Source organism: Mchenga conophoros, linkage group LG4 (genome assembly GCF_057382185.1).
Source record: "Mchenga conophoros isolate Kocher_MC1m ecotype Shallow Benthic linkage group LG4, M_conophoros_male_GT1.1, whole genome shotgun sequence".
In the NCBI taxonomy this organism is placed as follows: Eukaryota; Metazoa; Chordata; class Actinopteri; order Cichliformes; family Cichlidae; genus Mchenga; species Mchenga conophoros.
The window spans coordinates 30,590,096-30,611,062 of record NC_140529.1 but is presented as its reverse complement, the minus strand read 5'-3'; the positions used below and the strand labels follow the sequence as shown (position 1 = coordinate 30,611,062).

General features: G+C 36.6%; 1 protein-coding gene across 1 annotated transcript in view; it reads right to left on the bottom strand.

The window, feature by feature from the left end:
- The window catches only part of elfn1a (extracellular leucine-rich repeat and fibronectin type III domain containing 1a), an 81,091-nt gene that overhangs the window by 17,586 nt on the left and 42,538 nt on the right, over positions 1-20,967 (bottom strand). Inside the window, exon 2 of the mRNA XM_085271723.1 lies at positions 8,669-8,749. The gene's annotated coding sequence lies outside the window, so the exon portion shown is untranslated. The remainder of the gene's footprint in view (positions 1-8,668; positions 8,750-20,967) is intronic.

Below are 20,967 nucleotides of genomic sequence, written 5' to 3'. Positions count from 1 at the left end.
GGGAGCCACTAGATGTGGGCAAAAGAGCAAGATGAAGCTCCAGAGCCACCTGTGACCTGTTCTCTTTCCCAGGGCATTGCTAAATGCAGTTTTGCCAAAGCCAATGGTGTATCATACTTATGGGTTACTTTGGCGATGCTACAGAATCCACCTGATTGTGAGAACAGTCTGTCAGTTCTCCTTTCAATATGCAGCATTACTTTTCAAAGGGGCATATTTTAATCCAAACCACTTTCCTTTTTGTAAACCTAACCAAGTAGTTTTTGGCATCAACACCTAAGCACCAAGTCAAAGTGTAAATAAAAACCAAATGAAAATTAAATGAATCACTGACTCAAATAAATTGTAAAACACAAAGGAGCGAACAGGATGCTGAAACAAAACAAATTTATTTCCATCTCTTTTAAAAAATGTGAAAAGAAGTGATGCTCTAGGAATTTTATAAAGCTAGATCCTCTCTGGCCTGTTCAGCAAAAGTACTTGCCGAGTATAAAGCACAGTTGCAAATTTCTTAAAACATTAATTAAATACCAATGTAACAAGCATCATATTCCCGCTTTCTCCACTCAGTTACATCTCTTAAATCTGGTTTTCAAAAGCAATGTACTCATTAACAAAAAACAGCTTCTTTGTGGCTTGCTTACAGTATGTTTTATCACTGAAATTTCCCGTACAGGCAGGGGGTTTTGTTTTCAGTTGACTCACTAAATGAGTGGCATGTAATAAGATGGAAGAACTGAGGTGTCATTATGGGAAAAGTCCCCTGTCATGCAGAGAAAGGTGCTGCAGCATTTCATCAGCGGTGTGGAAAAAAAATCATTAGGGAGTCTGTAATGAATGGCTGACAGCTGTCTGTCAAAACTGGGCTTCCATGTTTTAAATTCTATTCATTTTCTCCATGATTGCTTTTCTCATTGCCGAGTCACAGACTGGTTTCCTGTGCACATCTTTATTAACAAAATAGAGGGTTTAATTAAAATAATGGAAATGACAATATAAGAACAAGCACTGTGTTGATTGGCTTTATGGTTGACTTGTAAGTATGTTTGTCGGGACTGTCAACATTTTGGAATCATGCATTTGTTCCAGTTTGTTTTTGCTCTTTTATGGTGAATTTAATATAATCTTGTCTTTGGACAGTGTGAATGAGAAACCTGCGGTTTGAATAAATATTTCCTTTGTTTCCATTTTGCTTCAATGAGATTGTACATCTGCACGTTTTATGTAAAATCTGACAACATGCAGTTACGCTGCAGTATGCATGCTTCACTCAGATGCTAACCTGAAAGTAAAGCACTGTAGTGCTGCTCCAGAGAGAAAAACACCCCCAGACTTTAAATATTCTCACCATCGTGGTTGCCGGTTGGTTTGATACATTGAATTATCATTATCTTTCTTGCTTGTCACCCCTTGGTTGCTGCCATAAATCTCAAACTTGGACTCATAAATAGGACTATTTTCCAGGCACACACTGTGAAATTCTTGTCTGTGTACTTGGCCTTGTTCCCCCTCCTCAGAAGTAGCTTAGCAGCCAATATTGGTTCCTTTGAGACCACCGCTACTTCTTTACAGGATTTTTCCTGATCATAGTCTCACATTCTACATTTTTCAAATTATCTATGCATGCTGAAGATGCTTAAAACATCTCTTAACATTGCTCTTCTGAAGGTGTAGGCACTTTTAGTGGATTTGATTATTTTCGGGTGCAACTGACCCATTTGCTGCAAAGCATTTTGAAGTGAAACGACCCCTTTTGAAATTTTACTTTTGTTTTTAATTTTTTTTAACACAAGTCTATATACAAAAGTAGTAGAAGGTGTACAGGATATTGGCTCATGTATATTTTTGATTTCAGTGGTGCAAATTCTAAAGCAATATTTCTAATAGATATATCTCATCAACAAATTAATGTACTGAGGTATCATCAAGTGAGTGAAGTGATTACTAAAACTGCAGTGCATTAAGGCTGATGACAGCCTGGGAAAGGCAAGTGGATGAGTTAATTTATGGGAAATGCACCAATAGAGAATTGCAACAGCACCACAGAAGATGCAGCAGTTTGGGATTTTCTTTTATTATGCTATAGCACTGTCATTCCCACCAGTAATGTTATCAAAGGCCTAAAAAAAGCCTTTTTATCTTTCAAATATGGTTGGTTCAGTCATATTCAGAGAATACAGCACGTTGCATCAGTCTTTCCTCAAAGACCATAATGATTTAAAGAGACTTTGGTCTCACACATACTCGCTGCAGTATGTGTTACCAGCTTGATGTCCTGGCAACTAAGTAATCAATGACAAACCAAAGCCATGTTTACGGTCAGTTGCATTTCTTTCCTCTAGGCATTGATCACAACATAGTGTACTCTGCCCATGCACATCACAGCCAACGTAAGGTTTAACAGGCCAAACTGATATCAATGCTTTGAGGAAATTACAAGAAGGGTTAAACTGCTTTGATAAGGAGGGAGCCCAATCACTGCCGACCATATGGATGTTTTATAATCACTTTATGTGACTAATTTAAGACTCCCTCAAGATCCATGTCTCTCACTAGCTAATCCATGATGCTCTTTACGGTAATCCATTCAAATAACTCTTCTCTAGCACTATCAATTAGGAATGCAGGTTAATGGAGGAGCTGGCACTATACAACTTGATAGGGCTAGCTGTCTAGGTAGGACAGTGATCGAAGACTCGATATTCAGAATCCTGTATCAATTTTGATTTAGATTTTCACAATAGAACTAAATTTCTGTTGAATTTCTGAGAAATTACCATTAAAAGAGGTTGGTGCAGCTGTAAAACTAAATCCTAAGGAAAAGGCAAAGGGGTTTAACAATCAATTTAAAAGAAAGATTATCCCTCAGTGTGATTTAGATGTTTCTTCCTTTCGTGCTCACTGCAAACCCAGCACAAATCAGTGAAGTAAAACCACATACGTCTCTACAGAATCGAGGAAATATGGGTGCCCTAAAACAATATTGCTCTAGACATTCTTTTCAAGAATAAAATAATTAAACTGGGAGTTTTGTGGTCCCTCTCCAGCTCTGAACTCACAGATCTGTCACTTGAAACTCAGCAGACCCACATCTTTTATTGACAGTGGTTAAAGCATAGCTGCACTCCTTTTTTCAATGGCTGCCAAATTTGTTTTAGGATAGCAGTAAATAACAAGAGCAGATCAGCTTACTATGCTCTTTGCATAATATGGTTTAAAATTTATACCCTAGCAATGGGTAAAGAAGTAAAAAAAATAAATGAATCTCTTTAGCTGCACTTGAAAGGCAGCAAGGATTTAATCAAGTCAGTCAATTGATCACTGCATGCTTGATGTTGGGATTTGATGTTTGGTGCCTATTAAAACTGTTTATCCTTATATGATTGACAAGAATGTATATAAAGGATAAAGGACACTTAAAATGACATAAATCCACTCCCACTTTGAAGACAAACAAACAAAAAAACTGTTTTAAGGAGTGTTTTACATAAAAAGTACTAAAGATGATTTCTTTGGTAGATAAAATATGAGAGTCACTATCCATTTAGGTGTTACCTCATACAATGAATGGCTTGTCAGCGGCACATCTAATTGATGACACAAAAAACCAAGGAAAACATCTCTAACAATGAAGGAAGCTTTATTATTGATGACTCATTAATTTTCTACAGAGTCATTATTATTATTATTATTATTATTATTATTATTATTATTATTATTATTTAATCTACTTCATTTAAAGATTGCATAGTCTTGTTTATTAGGGTTTGATTTGTGGAGAGTTATTAGGTATACTTTGAAATGATTACAAATAACTAAAATTTGTATTCATTTTTGTTTTTTCTTTAAAGGTGTAAGAATATACTGACCTAGTTTTGTTATGTAAATTTGTAATTAATTTTATTGGAGAAGCTTTTGGAAAGTGATTGGTTTATTAGCTTATGGACCCTCCCATTAATCAAGAGATTAAGAGCACCCTGGGTGGGTGTGGTAAAGAGGTTTTTTGTTTTTTGTTTGCCAAATGTCAGATGGGAAGACGGGAGGGTTAGAAAATTATTTTTTGACCACTTTTGAAGTTGTTAAAGCAAATTAAGTTAACTTTCGTTTAATTTTAAGTTTTAAGAAGTTATTTGACTGATTTCTGTTTATAATTTTCCACGAAATAAACGGCATATGACGGCATAACAATGGAGTCAGAAGTGCGTTCTAAAACAAACCTCCCGTTGCCACCCACAGCCTTTTCTTGGACTTTTTTGGTGTTTGGAACGTAAAAGGCCGCGACATATTTTCTTCATAGTGCCTGGATCACTTGTACCACAGCAGTTATTTATCAATCAGTATCAATATTTTTGTATACATATATGTATGTGTGTATTTTTTTTTTGCTAGTGTGACTTATGTTTTCCTTAAATATGTCATTTGAGCATTCTGCATTCAAACTTCTATCAAAGCAATCTATAAATAATATTTGTTTACTATTATTATTATTATTATTATTATTATTATTGTTATTTAAATGCTATTAAGAGGTCATAATTACATTAAGGTCCTGTTGTTCAGAAAATGTCCTTTTCTCACCTGTGAATACACCAAGAAGGCCAGTCATTCACGTGTATTGTGCATGTATTTATAATTGTGAAATTACCAACACATATAATTTTATTTTAGACACATTTTACTCATTTCGGGGGTTTTTTCAACTACTCATTTCAATTTGTTTAGCTCTTAGACCCCTGCCTCTACTCTTGTTCGGGGTAGGGGTCGAGGCTATAGTCAGTACGATATACTAAAAGGAAACTGATGTGATATTAATACACATTTTCATAACAGATCGTTAAACACAACCTTCTTTCAAGTCACTAAAAAAACATCAGCACTAATTGTTTTCTAACATGCTAACAGTAATGGACCAATTATGTCCCGAATGTACAGCTCAAAATGTAAATTAGTCATGAAAAGCAATGTATCTTTTCATGATACATGAGCATGAATTTTTAAGTAACGTAGTTCAATAGGAAGCATAAATTGTATTAGAATTTCATATTTTGTCCTTTGAAACCAGGCGAGTGTGACTGAGAAATCAAAGCTTTAAAGACATTGTTGCATTGTTAACCCAAATCCTGATCTTTTTCTAAGCCAGTAGTTTTTATGATTAAACCAAACCAAGTTTTTGTTATTTGACTACAATATTTATAATTAATTACATATTTTAAAAGAATGGAAATAAATGGAAAACTGGGACAGTAGTCCAGTAATGTAAGACTTTTAGAAAAATGCTATGCTACACCAGCAACCCATCCAGCCTCGTAATGTAGACTTTTTTTGGCTTTTAAATATAGAAAATATTGATTTCATGTACATAGACATTAATCATTGCGTACCAGACTAGGCTGATGAAAGGCTGTGTTCAGTGACACAAAAATATATGGAAATTTGGATTGTGGAATGTGAAAAAATGTCAAATTCATCCTTTTAAATAGTCTGAAGGACTGAATTAAATATCTAATGTACTTTATTTTTTTTTTTAATCTTTTTACAGGCATGTTATAAAATCGCTGGAACACCAACATTATTGCAACTTCTTACACATGTTAGTACAAATTTAGCTGCCAATATGTAAGTGAACATGTTTACATATTGACTCAGTAGAGTTCATATTTCCGTCTATGCAATTTTTGTGTATTTTCACACAATTTTTGCACCGAATACAGTATGCTTTTGAGTTGGATGTAACAGTCTGTCAGAGCCTTTACGTTTATACAACTGGACCACAGCAGTAAAGCATTATTACAGCACCTCATCTGCCCACCCTCATTGCAATGTCAGAGGAAAATTGTCACTGTGTGAACATGGCCCATAGGGCACTTCCCTCCTACTCTCTGTTACATGACAGACAAGCTGAGTAACTAGTGAGTCAGCTAAGTTGAAAGGTTCTGCAGGTTATGTAAATATATATTGCAAGGAAGTGAGTCACTGATGATTCTGCATCTCTTTTGTGAAGGGCCACTTAATGAGTTCTAATTTTTCATTATTTTTCAGTTTTATCAGAGCAAGAAAGCATAAATAAATAAATGGGAATTATCATGGAAGGCAAAATTATACCTTTAAAACGGTCAGAAAAATGTCAGAAACGTATACTGTGATCATGAAAATCACCATCTTCAGTAAGACTTTCTATTCAGTATAACATAAGTGAGGTTGCAAAAATGCTTCTCCAGTAGGATCGTGATAAACAAAGTAAAAAAAAGAAAAAAGGTCCCAGTAGGGGAAAACCATAAGATTATACAGTATGAGGTAAAACAACTCTAATCAATAGTGTGATACAGTATCACTGTTATCAGACTGTAGATATTTTCATTCCCATTTTTGCGATGATAAATTATTATCCACTGCAACAACCAGGCTGGTGTGTGTGTGTGTGTTTGTCTGGGTGTGTACTATAACAAAGGCTGTTTCTAGTATTTTGGCAGGTGTTTGTATCTGCTGGTCTGTCTAGATTCACTGAATATATTATTAAAAAACAGCAACATTGTGATAAGGTATTTTATTTAAATGAGTTCAAATATGGCTTTGTCCCATGAATATGAAGCAATGGGATGTAGAAAGTGGACGTTGAGGTATAAGGCCACTGACCATACTTCTTCAAGGCCCTGTCCATTTTAATGTATTTATTTTAATGCAGTGTTAATATAGGATATACTACTATGCAAAGGTTTTGAGCCACCCTTCACATCTGCAGATATACTTGAAACTATACAGCAAAACACAATTTGTGTACCTCTAACAAGCCTGAAAGTCAACATTCCCTATGATATCGCTATGACGACCTTTATTATTCAGCACAGCCTAAACTTTCTTAAATAAGTTTCCTTGTAACTTCTTCAAGTATTCTTCAATAATCATTCTACAGGCTGCTTGAAGGTCATTTCAAAGCTCTTCTTTGAAAGTTGTCTGACTTTTGTTCTGTTCTCTGTTAAGATAATCCCACATTGCCTCAGTAATGTTGAAGTCCATATTGGGGATGTGAATTCATGAATTACAGTGTTCTATTATGTGTTTTTCTATTTTGTGTTTAACCCTTTAAGACCTACCATAGAACCAAGTCCGCCAGAGCTTATAGTATATTTTTACATGCTGTGGAGCCATTTTTTGGAGCATTTTAAGTTGCTATACATCAATACAACCACTATAGCCCAAATTTTAATAATATGTCTGCATTAAGTGCATAGTAATTACATAAATTGCAAAAAAGTGCAATAAAATACAAAAAAATTTAAAATCGTTTTTGTTTTTTTTAACATATATTTCTAGTTAGAGAAATTTAAGAGGCTTATCCCTCAAAACTGTAAATACAAAAAAGTTACACAAACTAGTTTCCCACCAAAGGAAATTTATTTTAAGTGTCTTCATAGTTTTATTTTTGAGATACACCAATTTTCATATACTGCAGGAAAAATGAAAAAATATATTATAGTGCAAATTTGCAAAATAACAGCATATGCATCAAAATAAAATATTTCCAGCAGTGCAATATGAGTCCTCAGCATCCCAGAAACGACACAGAAAGTCATAAAGTCAAATAAACTTTTAAAAACACAAGTATAGGCTCATGAGGCCACGATGGTAAAAAACCACATTTCCGCAAAATGACGTCACTTCCGCTTTCGGGCAGGTCATGCCGGACATGCGATAGTTCACGCTGATGGACATAGGAAGTGTTACAAACAGCTGATCGGATCGGCAAAGCGTGTTTCTGTGCTTTTTATGCAGTTTTTGAAAAGCTATATGTGGAAGGAAACTGTGACCTAGGACAAGCTGATGGCATAAGATGTAAGTACAACTCCTCCGGTTTCATATGCAAAAAAAATTATTGTGCTAGCTTACGTGGTTGCAGTGCTACCAGGATTTAAAAATAGTTACGCAAAATGGAGCGTGTCCGCTCCGACCGGCTTTAAAGGGTTAACTGCATTGGCAGTGTTCTTGGGATCATTGTCATGCTGATGCAGATGGTATTTCATGGTGGGTCAAAATATGATGGTACTTCTCTGGTCATAATTCAGTGAATTTTGACAAGATCCCCAACAACACTGACTAAAATCCAGCACCAAACCCTGACAGAGCCTCTACCATGGTTTACAGACTTCCAGCTTTAATGGTGGGGAGTCCCAGATTTAAACCTAAATCTGGGACTCCCCACCATTTGACCTTAGAACTGAAGAAGCTTCTCGGATGAGAGGTGAAACGTCTTCAAGCAACTTAAAGAAGTCCAGACGCTTTTCTTTGCAAGCTCCTTTGACTACGATGACCTGGATGACTGAGAACCTTCACAGACATATAGATAGATAGATATACATACATATAGATATATAGATATAGCCAGAAAGGCAGAAAGAGCGAGAGTAATCAAGTATGGACATTTCGGGTCCATATTTTTGAAAAAAGATAATTAATTTAAAAAAATTGAGATGGTGAAATGGTAAAAGAGTTGTCCACTCTCAGAATGACATGTCCTCTGAGTAGTTTGTCTTTGCTACTGTACTGTTCTTGTCATGCATATTGACCGGTGGATTAGCGATGGATTGCCTGTTATCCTCTTAGGAGGTGATTGCTCATGCAGCACTCGAGTTGACTCAAGCTATGTGAGACTGTACCAAACACCTGCACTTACCACTGTAGTCTAGGTTGAAATCCTCAGCGAGGGAAAGCATCCCTGGTGTCCTCCAGCAATACAGATGTCTGCAGATGTCAACTGAGGAACAATAATTGAAAGAGAATCATGTAAATATTTCAATTTCAACAAAGAGGTTCATAAAATTGATTTTTTTATGTCAGTATGTCAACCATTTAACCTTAAGTCAACATCTTAATAGAATCCATGGATACCATTCTCAATGAATCATGAATAAAAAAAACCAAAACAAACAAACAACAATAACACCCCCCCTGCTTGTTCACCTTCATTTGGCTTATAGTCTCCAAAATGAATTCAGCTGCATGAATATATGTATTTTCTTTTCAAGAATTAGAACTACCTCATTAACCTTATCTAACAAGCACAAGCTAATGAAATCCTCTGTTTCAGTTTCCGGTCTTGCCAAACTTAGGCTCACTAATTAATCAAACATCACCCTCCACCCCATCCCCCATCGTCTTAATGACTGCCTATAAAGCAAAATAGAATATTCTACACACATTGCCCAGGGGAAAGCAACTTGTGCACAAATTCATGCATTTTTATTGGAAGTTAAAATAAAGAGAAAGAAAAGCTTTACACTCAAAAGAAAGCCACGCTTTGTATTCGCTGCAATAATCAAAACAGAAGGAAAACACAATTTCTTCATCCTTTGTCCATGCCTCATCCGTGCTGGTATATTTCTCTGTTCGCAATGCAAGGCTGCAATTTTCACACTTACATAAATATTAATATCTACATAAGCAAGCTCTAAATGACATTTACACTCAGTATTCATGTTACTCTTTTTACTCTAAGCAAACAATTCTTTGTTCTCATCTCTTGTGATTCAGAGTGTATAACATGTTGGGTCAAATGAAAAGCACTGGAAAAATCAAATCTCCAACAATCAGTTATGGAAAACGGCAAAATGGCTAGATTTTCAGTCTATGAGAGGACAATAGATAATGTGATCCAATTAGTGGTGGAGGCTGCTATTTGCATTCCAGTGAAAGGGGTGATAGTTAAAGTGGCCCAAGACAGCTGCCTTTCAGCAAAGACCCATGACAACACAAAAAGCAGCGGAACCAAGAGAAAAGGGGAATTTGGGAGTCTTTAGCCGTATTCTTTTAATTACTCATCATAATGACTCCATTTAGCTGTTCAATGACCCATTTTATGGCATTGAACAGGCATGGGAAGCTCTCCGTCCTTGGCAGGGTCAGTCCTGCAGCTGCCCCTGCTGCCATCTTTCAACCAATAGGGAACATTTTCCCTACACTGGGCTCTAACAGTCAGGTAGCTCAAGAATTCGCTCTCAAATACATTCACATACGCACACTGGCTTCATCACCACAAATTAGATATGCACCGAATGTCACTCCGCGAGGGAATTCAGTTCAAAGAGGTGCTCATTATATGGAAGACAATAATTATCAAATGCGCAAAACATTCATGAAGAATAAAGATAGTTTGTCGTGTTGGCACCTGCCATGAAGCTGGCAAGGAACAAGATATGCAAATAACTAGTTTTTGTTTTGTTTCTGCAGTGAATTGTTTAAAAAAGTTTTGCAACAAGACCACCTACAATTCTTTGTTAAAGACAAAGTCTTGTATTTAAAAAAAATGCAAAATAATTAAAAATCTAGATATTTTCATTTAAAGCTCCAACCTCCATTGTTATTCTTGTTAATATCAAAGATTGAACCATTGCACTAATAACAGGTAAATTATGGCATAAATGTCAAGTTTTCATCATATATGTATTAATTTTAAATAATTTTCCCATCTAGACTTAAATGTTGGGATGCAAAGTAATATTCCTCCTTGTTGTTAACAGAAAGTCTTATTGTTTTACTTTTTTCTTGCTTTTTATGCAAGAAGATATATTTGAAGATTTGTCAGGTGGCAGCCCTGGAGGTAGGGATGAAGGAGGGGAGGTGCGGAGGTGGTGAAGAGAAGCAGACCCCATATGGTCGCGAGAAGCTGGATTTTCTGGCACATCTCCAGGATGCTGACCCAGAGCGTTGGAAGGTTGAGCACTGGCACCAATCTGACTGATTTTTCTCAGCTGCTGACGTGCAGAGGAGCACACATGGATATGAGTACAAAAATAGCTTGTATCGACCACAGCGTGACGCAACTGTTCAGAATTTAAATCATTGCCATTTGTTTCTGTTCCATGTAAACTTTTTCCGAGATGACTCATACAGTTTCAATGAAAATAAAATCATGAAATGATTTATGCTTTTAAGACAAAGAAAGACTTGTCACAATAAAAAGAGTGCTGTATGATATTGTGTATAAATGATGTTTCATGTAATTTCATTTTATTTGTACTATTACTCTCTTAAGTGAAAGCTGTAAAATAAAAATACTTTTTAATGCTTGGAGAGATTCTCCTACTGTTTGCAGTCTGACATATAAAGAAAAAATGACAAGTCAAGTTCCAACTGCTTCCCTCTTCTTCTTTTGTAAAAATAAAAATAATCTTGTTGTTTCTGTGCAGTAGCAGCAAAATGAATGCCTTAAGTGGTTTGCAGAGAAAGGTCTCCACATTAGCACTAAAAAAGAGACAGTAGAGAGATAATAAATAATATTCTGATTTTGTAATACATAAAAGAACAAGGAATGACCCAGAAAACGGTTATAGATTCTCCAACTGGGTGATGTCTCTATTCTCCTTGAACATCAAGAACTCAGTTCTATGATTTATATATTAATTCACAATGGCAACATCAGACATAATGTATCATGGCCCTTAATGTCAGCAACAGTAAGCCCTGTTATTGTAATCCACCATCAGCACCACCTCAGCTCATCTCACTGTTAAATCATAGGAGGCCACAATGGCTGGAAGCTGCTAGGCATTCTTTAACATTTACTTTTACAGTCTGATTACAAAGTGTACAAACGCTTCCTGATGAGCAGCTCCATGTTTGTCAGTGACCTCAGTGACAAAGACCTTGGTGGGAGAATAAATTCACACAAAAGGAAATCCTCCAGGTTCTTTTGTCTGGAAACGCTCGGTTGGTTTAGGTTAGGGGTTTGCTTTGTATAGGAGAAGTGGTAGGGTGTTTGATGTCTGATTCAGCTCAGTCACAGAAGCCTAAAGAGCAGATCGTGACTCCCTGATAACCCACTGGCAACCTCTGGTCACTGGGGGAAAATGTGTTGTATTGGAAAGATGGTACCTCTTTGTGATTTGGTCAGTAGCAGATTGCCATGGTTGCCCATATTTGGCATGGAAGACAGCAACTTGTCTGCAAACACCCGCTTCCTGCCAGTGGTAAGACTTGAAAAAGTGGCAGAAAAGGAGTCCATTGACCTTCAAAGTAAAAAAGTTGCTCCTCTCTGCTTCAGCCGACATCTCAAAAGGCTCACCAGTTTCACCTTAACCCATTTTTCACTCGTGACCCAATTGCCAGATGTTCGCTGACCAGTCACTAGCCCAGTGTGGCATGGGGCTAATTTTAACATTTATATTCTCATACACATTTTCACAATTCTAATAGAAAGACTGCATTAAAAAGTTATAAATGTTACTTTAACTTTTGAGTCCACCTTCAGTGGAGCAACTCTGAAAATTAAACTGGTTCGAATTAACTGCATGTAGCTGTTACTCTGGCCAGTCCAGAATGTTTCCATAAAGACATGATTTCAGCTCTTGCTCTGCCTCAAGAGAGTCGTCTCAAATGTTCCATTCCTGGATGAACCCTGTGGGCATCAGGTGGCAGCTACAACCATCTGCAATTTAGAGAACATGTCCTTAGAAAAGTATTGACCTTAGTACCTTAAGCTGTAGACAGCTATGTATGGCATACAACTTGAAAATACATTAAAACGAATGAAAATGAAATAGTTTTGTGAAGTTCAACTTAAAAATATGGACCATGTTATAAAAAATTCAAGTTCTTAATTGTTCATGATTATAAAGTCAAGCTGCATAGACTGACAGTTCTGATAAGGTTATTTTGTCTTGTAATATAACACATTTACTACTACTGGCTAAAGGCCAGATCTCACTCTGAGCTTGTGAGAGGTGTTAAGATGTGACAGGAGTCTTGCTTTTCAAAAACTGTACACAGGAATTACTATGAGTCACATTTCCTTTTATTACATCAAGACATTTTTTTATTTTGATAAGATGACAAGGTTATGCTGGTAAATACATTTTTCTGTTATGTACTTCCAGAGCTGTCATTCAGCAAGCGCTGAGATAATTTAGTTGCTCTTAAAATCATCCGAAGTAGGGTGGAGGAGGCACAACCCATCTTTGTAGCCCAACGCAGTCACAAGCAACAGCCCTGCAGTGAGAAGCAGACTAGCTAAAAGTATCGCTGCTCTTTAAAACTTCCACTCTGATGTAGAAAGAGACTGTGTGATAGGAGGTGTTTCATGAACACTGCACTGTGAGTCCATTTAGTTAAGTTTCCTGACTGCGTTGGTGTTGGGCAAGTGGGAACTAAAAAAAATGAGTGCAGGAAACCATCACCTGAGGCTGTGTGCAAATCTAAATTCAGGTGATTACACTATAGCCAAGCTTTCCAAACTACCATGAAATAACTGAACTAGAGGGTGAAGTCATTAAATTTACATTTTGTCTGGTAATACTTGGGAGGTGATTTCTAGATTTTATATCTCAGTTACTAAGTCCCATTTAAGCCTAAAGGTAAGGAAGTGGAAAGTTTCACAGCTCGTTTCCTCTACAGAGGAAAGTATTTGCTACCTGTTAAAACTACAAACAAGCCCTAAGCAAAGCAAAAACACACACACACGTAAAGCACGCACACACACACACACACACACACACACACATGGAAATTCATCCTTTCATTTAAAAACTGGCCCATGTGCATGTGTATGAAGACAGAAAACTTTGAAATTGCATTTCTAAAAATAGACAGGCATACTTACTGTGCCCTCAACCCCTATCTACAGTAAAAAACACATTTGGAGACAGAATGGGTTTCCTGATAGCTTCATGAAAGCAAGATGTTGGTGTGCTGTTCCCTCACTCATTCAATATTAAAGTAGCATGGCATGCTGTCTAGAGCCACTATAATGATGTTGTAATGGGTTTACAGAAAATGGAACATGGCTTTGCTGCTTACAGTTTTTCTTAAATGCTTTGGTGCATTTCTCGCAATATTTTTGAAGTTGTCAGCTCCGAAGATGCATTTCCCTTCAAATCCTAAAACTTTTAATTAATCTGTCTGTTTTTGTGTCAGTGAATACATTATTGCGACAAAAATCAAAAGGTCCTTTGGCAATATGTAAACCAGGGTGGGTTTATGCATATTTAATATTTGAAATATTTACATTTTCTTTGTCCAATGATCGAGTCTAGAAGGCATTTCTCATTTTTAATTGAAAAATTATTGTCCCACATGTTTTTGCTAATATTGGACAGTGCACTTGACAATAACTTTTCTAGGGAGAATTGTCCTCTTTTATGTGTCAAAAGTATTATTCAAATGCTGATTTCCAGTGTTGGGTTGGCTGAGCTCAGGCGGTAGAGCCGTTCGTCTGCGAATTAGTACATGGTGGTTTGATCCCTGGCTGCTCCAGTCTGCATGCCACCTATCCTTGTGCAAGATGCATACATCGGCGTGTGAATGTGTTTGAATGTTAGAAAGAAAGCACTTAGCTATGAATGAGTGCTCAAGTAGAGTAGAAAAGCGCTATATAAGTACCAGTCAAAAGGCTTAAGGCATTAGTTTGTAAAGACAAAGAGCATGTACATTTGCATGTATGGAGAGAGAACAAAAATAATCCAGCCAGCCTTTAAATAATACAGTACACAGACTAAAGTAACAACAAAAAGAAAAATAATGCAGCACTTCACAGAACTAAACAAGAGGAATTAAACATAAGCCTACAAAGTGGAATTGTATATTGAAGGCAGTTGTTCTGTTTCTCGTATTCCTTTAGCCACAGATGTCACCGCCGTCACGTCTAACGCTGCTCCTTGCAATGCAACAGGGAAAGAACCAGCATTTAGACCACATCTGTCCTCTTTTGCAACTTTTCCAGGCAGCTGAAGGCTTAAATATTAATCTGAGCAGGCCGCCCCTTTTAGAATAATCATACACAATTAAAATCTTCTGGTGTATAATGGATAGTGAAACTGTGCAGCTAAAAGAAACATGACCCGATTTGCTCACAAAGCCATATACAGTAAACTAATATTTGTTCAAACTGTAGACAGCTGTCTAAAAATTCTAAAAAGTTTTCAAGAGCAAACAAAAAATTGACTTTCTTTTTATTTTGGAAACTGTGTAACTGTGATTTAAAAATAGTCAATTGGACAACTGAGAAAATCTGTAAAGTACAACATGAATGCTTGACACTAAATTTTGGTTATAGAATTTTACAGTTCAAACACATTTATTTATAGTTTATTGTTTTTAGGTTTTTACGTGAATTTGTATGTTTTAAAATTACAACAGATGAAACCTAAACTTTCTGTCAGGTTGTAGTTGTTTGCTAAACTATTACAGCTTTCTAATAGTGTGGTATTAGTGAGGTAACCAGGAGGCAATAAGAAGATAATAATATGGAAGAAGGAAATGATTACCACTTAATCACCAAAGTAATGGCCAAATAAGATTCTAATGTTATCGTGTAACAACAATGGTTATAGCTGAGTAATAAGACCTTTAATTAAATTTAATGACAGTAAATTTATGTATTGTAATAACTGGCTAGAAACTGGGGGTAATAATTTGGAAACAAATGTATGCCTGTGAAACAAAACCATTTAGTATTATCAGTATGATCACTGACTCTAGAGAAAAAGTGTTCCTGGACGGGTCACTGACTGCAAGGTGTCCAGGCCTGTGGCTTGTGGGTTCTTTGGATGCAACTTTGGAAAACTAAGCTGTGCTGCCATCTTCTCTTTAGAAAGAAGAGGCTTTCAAGAGGCAAACCTCTTCATTTTTAAAAAAAAATTCTTCTGTCATGGATACTCTTTCTCACCTTATTGTTTGGAAATAGCCTTATAACCCTTCCCAGAATAATGGACAGCAACAGTTGCTTCTCTAACATCATTGATGATGAGGAATGATCTTATAATAGTTGTGCCTGGCTGCTGCTTACTTACACAGAGGCAGAAAGGGTATAGAAACACTGCTATTTGAAATCCTCATACATAAAACCTTAGATTTAATTGAGGAATATTTCTTAGACAGGCAAATTAGACTAAATACATTGTTTTATCTTGGTAATAACTTTGCAATTTGTGTTTATTTATTAAGTTTAGGCATATTCTTTATAAAAGAGGAGGTGGTAACATTTTGCCGAGTAAAACATCCCTGGATATTCTCCTCTCAGAACGTTACAATGCCCTCTCTTTATTTTGCTTCACTAGTTCACCTAATAATTTTGTCCCTGATTAGCTCTTTGTAAATTCTAATATCAGTTTAGTATTTAGTATTTATTCAACCATACATTAACTAATATCAGTTAAATCAGTTAGCCCCAGCCTTTCAGAGTGTCAAAAGTTAGAAATAAGCAAGAGTGGGCAGGCAGAGACCCTAAACTTTCCTCTCTATAGTTAGAGAGGAAGTATAAATTTCCAATCCTCCATCCTAGCTTGCTTGCATGTAGTTTAGACATCTCAGTCAAGACAACTTTCAGTAGAGTAGGCCTAATAGCAAAATGCTTAGTGGAATTTAAGATTTTAAATAGTTTAACCTCACTTTCAGTATTTTATAACAGAGTACCTCTTGTCTGTATTACTGTATATTGTATAAAACTGTTTTAAAATATGTGCACTACCTCCTGTGTTGCTTTAACCTAAACAAGCTGTGCACTTAACCTTTGCCATATTTAAAGACACCCTACTGTTGACACTTGGTTTCAGAGGTACATTCATAATCTTTTGTTAAAGCCATCTCTGTGCTCTGTGCGTAGACTGGACCCTAGGGTACAAAAGCAGAAAAGCTATTAAGTGGCACAAACTCTGGGGCTGTTTTGTTTTTCTGGAGAAGTCATTCATTTAATGTCTGATCTTTGTCTCGTAGTTTCTTCGTCCATGCTTCCAGGGCAACCCTGCGTAGTGATGAATGAATAACAGAGTGGCAGAGTGGTGTGATGAAGAGTGGCCTTTACACATGCATGTGATGAAGACATTAATGTACTCCCATGTCTGTTTTTGCTCTCGAGGATTGTTCATCAAGGACATCTTGTGAAGCACCATAATGACTTTTATTCTTGGCAAAAGCAGGATTTCTTGAGTGGCATGGCGAATAATTTGTTATTATCTGGAATAAGTGGGGTAGAATGATAAGGATGACAAGTATAGCAGGGGCTCTATGTGGTCTTACACTGTTGCTTTTATTGCTTTTAGCAGATTTTCTTCAGGGCAGGACCAGCTAAAGAGGGCATTTGGTATTCTTAGATTGTTTGAGAAGAACAGTTAGAGAGATGTGCACGCTGAGAACGGACTAATGCACAGAAGCTCTTTTAAGGAAAAGAAAAGAGTCATCCTGCATTGTTCAGTTGGAGTCACGTAAAACATATACTGTATGGTGTTCCTGTTCAGCAGTATTAAAAGTAAATATTTCTAAAAGACAACAGTAAAAGAAAAATACCAACAAGAGAATCTTTGCATCCTTTCATAACCACAGAACTGGCCATCCATGACAAAGACAGCAGAAAAGTTTTTTCATGTGAATCCTCTCTAAAATGCCCATGAGTAAACACCGAGGACATCGGGAAAGATATGATGCAATGGAGCATTGATGTTGCGGTGACACATTGTCCTTCACTTCTACTAGGCAAAGCTGAAGGACATCTCCTGAACTACAGCAAGAATTCAGTCAAGTTCAACACCAGAACAAATGGGCAGCTTAAGCATTAATTTGAGTCCTGTTATCAGGGCCATCATTAAACCTGATTTTAAACTGAGATTTACTGGTTTACAAAGGATGTCCGTGAAGCTTCCCACAATTTTCTCTAAGCGTTAATCAGTGTAATTGATATCATCAGTGGAAAATTAACACATAGGTCTGATTTAAAAAGATGTTTGCGTAGTTTGGCCACAACCTCCCACGATTATAGATGAGTCACTTTTTAAAAAACAAGGGTTTTTACAATGTAAATGCATACCAAGGCTTTTCTGATCTATAATGCAGCCACTTTTGCAATTTCCTTGCTTAAGGACTCTGTTTGTCCACATAAAATTGATTTTTTTGCTGTGTTTGGGAGACTCGAACTAGTATGTGAATCTAACAAAATTTATTCTCTTCATTCTTCCCAATTCATGTAGAGAACCGGTTCAAAGTATTTCAACTTCTTGGAATCGTTAGTCTGCTTGCCTATCGATACCACTTATCAGTTCTTGCACTCGCACTAAAGTCAGTTGATTTTAGTTCCCGTGCCAGAGGCGGAAAACAGTGGTGCAGTCTACAGGGTGGATTCAGAAATTAATAATATTTTTATAGCACAAAAGGACAAAAGCTTGATGGTAAAATAAAAACTGCATCCAGGACAGAAACAGCTGCATTATGCTAGCAAAACAACTTCAGCTCTTTGTAAGCACCTGCACATACTAAATGCTAACGCTAAGCTAGCAAAGAGCCGAGAGTGAAGTAAGCTGAGTGAATACAAACCCCAGTCCAGCAGCCAGACAGTGGCAGTGGCTAACAAAGACAGTGATGAGCAGTCAGGCTGCAGCCTCCATTTCTATCTGCACATGTTTCTAAAGTAAAACCATTGTGCCAGTTTCTTTTGTGCTGGTTTTCATCTTTGCTTTGTGCTTTCAGCTTTATGTTCATACCTAAAGATTTAGAGAAAGATCATATGTGTTTCCTCACTGGGATAGGGATTTGTGTTGGTGCGTGGAACTGTAGCCTGAGGTTTATTTTGTTAAATGGCAATTATAAGACGATGCATTTCAGGTCATTTTATAGAGATTCAAAAAAGTAATGTTATGCAATGCATTGCTTCAAAAAGTGTTCTGTGTAATCTGTATAATACATTGCAGGTTTCTGACTAACGACCATGACACTGATCACAACAAAGAAGGGACATACCCCTCACATGCACAAACATTTGAACACGCAGCATGCAATTTCCACCAATCTAATCTCTTCGGTATACTGGTGGCAATGGTGGTGACTCTCAAAGGAGAGCAAATAAGATCCCAATGAGAATCGAATCAATAAGTGATAATGATAATGGAATTATGGAATTGGATTTGTTATCAATCCCCATCCTTATTAGTTACATCAGAAAATGAGATGAGATGTGAGTGTGAGTTGGTTTAGGATTTGTAGGGTGGGGATGACCACATAGAGACTTTCCTTGAGTTGATGGTGAAATTCTTTTTACTGACTAGAAGGGTTTTCCAGGAAGATCAAGTCAGGAGCGTTGCCACTCACTTACTAGTACCTGACAAGGTAAGTTAAGGCACAACCCAACCTTCTTTTTTTTTTTTTTTTATTTAATTGTATTACATTTTGGATAGTATGGTGAGCATGGCGGCCTGTCTAAGACTGATCTTTGGACTGAGGCATTTACATCAAATTAATATTAATAATATTAATACTATTAATAGATATATTTCCTATGTATGTCCTGGCAATGTTGTTGTTTGAGACACAGTAAAGGAAGCACATATCTTGACTTTATGATGTAGACATGCTTAACATTGTGCTAAAATGAAAAATTCTGCTTAATCTAGTTAGTTTAATCCCAGCATTTAAATTGCATTTGACTTTTAATCCTAATGAAACTGATGTATTGCTAATATTCTTTGATAGTAACTGTACATTACATTCAATATAATAAAATTTACACTCATGTCAATTTACTGTGAACGACTCAGTCAAGTTATGTGGAGGCTCTGTGCAACCTTGTCTGTGCAAAGGACGAAAGCCATAAGCCCTCTATAAAGGGAGGCCTGCAGTTTAATTGATGGGATCAGAGGAGACTTAGAGGACTGAAGATGTAAAAGCCAGAAAAAAAGGCCCTCAAGTTGTTTGTAGAAGTTGTCAAGATGACCAACTGCCATAAAATCCTTTTACTCATGTTTATTTTTATGCTATAACCTACTCATATTGAAGGTTTCACTATATGGGAGTGATAAAATATGTTAAATCTGGGACATGAACTTCTAAAACTCAACATGCACAGAAAGTGTTGGATTCATGGACTGCACTGTACATATGTTAACACAGAAACTTACAATAGCACAAATCTGTAAACCCAAGAAGAAGAGTATGTTCAAGCAGTTTACAGGGTCAAATCCCAGGCACTCATCTGAACATGCAGGAGAAAGATGCAAACATTCCCTCTCTGTTCATTATTTAGTGCAAATAGTCAGCGCTTTAGCCTCCTGCACACTTGTTTTTGTCCATTCATATATTCAACACTGATAAATGTTGAGAATTAATTTACTGCCGCAGACACGATTCCTGCAACTGTTCATTAATCCACTCATGAATATGGAATCATTCAGACCTCGGTGGCTCTTTTTACAGTAATGTGAGCAGTGAAGCCTCTGGAAAAAAAAAAAAAAATCTCTCTGACCAAAGTGAGCCTCACTTTTCAGGTGAGAGCACTTTATTCTCCCTCCACTTCCCTCTGCAGTGGGGCCACTCAATAAATCACAGTGCAAAGCGCTACCTTTACTCTGTAGCCGCTAAGACACTAATGTCAGTGGCTGTGAGGATGAATTGTCATGACTCAGCGGACTTGCCTGAAAAGGTTTGCTTTCTATTTCAAAAATCCCAACAAAAATATCTAAAAAAAAATGTAGAAAAATTAATTTGGATTATGAAAATTACATCAAACTGACGTTTTGGCCACTTCACTTTTACTGCAACATGAGAGATGAGTTGCTGTAATTTGCACCTGTAAATGATCTGAATAATTAAAAAGGGATAACGAAGGAACATCATCTATAATACAATGAGTAGAAAGTAACTTGAGAAACATGCATGTACAGGTATTGTTGTCTTTAAAAGCCTTGCGCAGAAACTGGTGTTACATTTCATGGTTCAATTTACAGGGTACCGCAAAGGAGCAAAACTATTTTATTTAAGATTTTAACCATCACTGCTACAACCTCATATATGACGAGACATTAATGTAAAAGTTATCTTTATGGGAAATTTATCAACTTAATGATATTACTGCATTTTAGGTTGGCAGCACAAATGAGAACAGTGCCTCCAAATTCCTGTTTCCTTAATCAACACTTGTAGAAGGACTGTGGGCCATTCCATCCCATTAAAATGTTATGACAGGAAATTTTAATATTTATAATAATTCCAGTGAAAATCTTA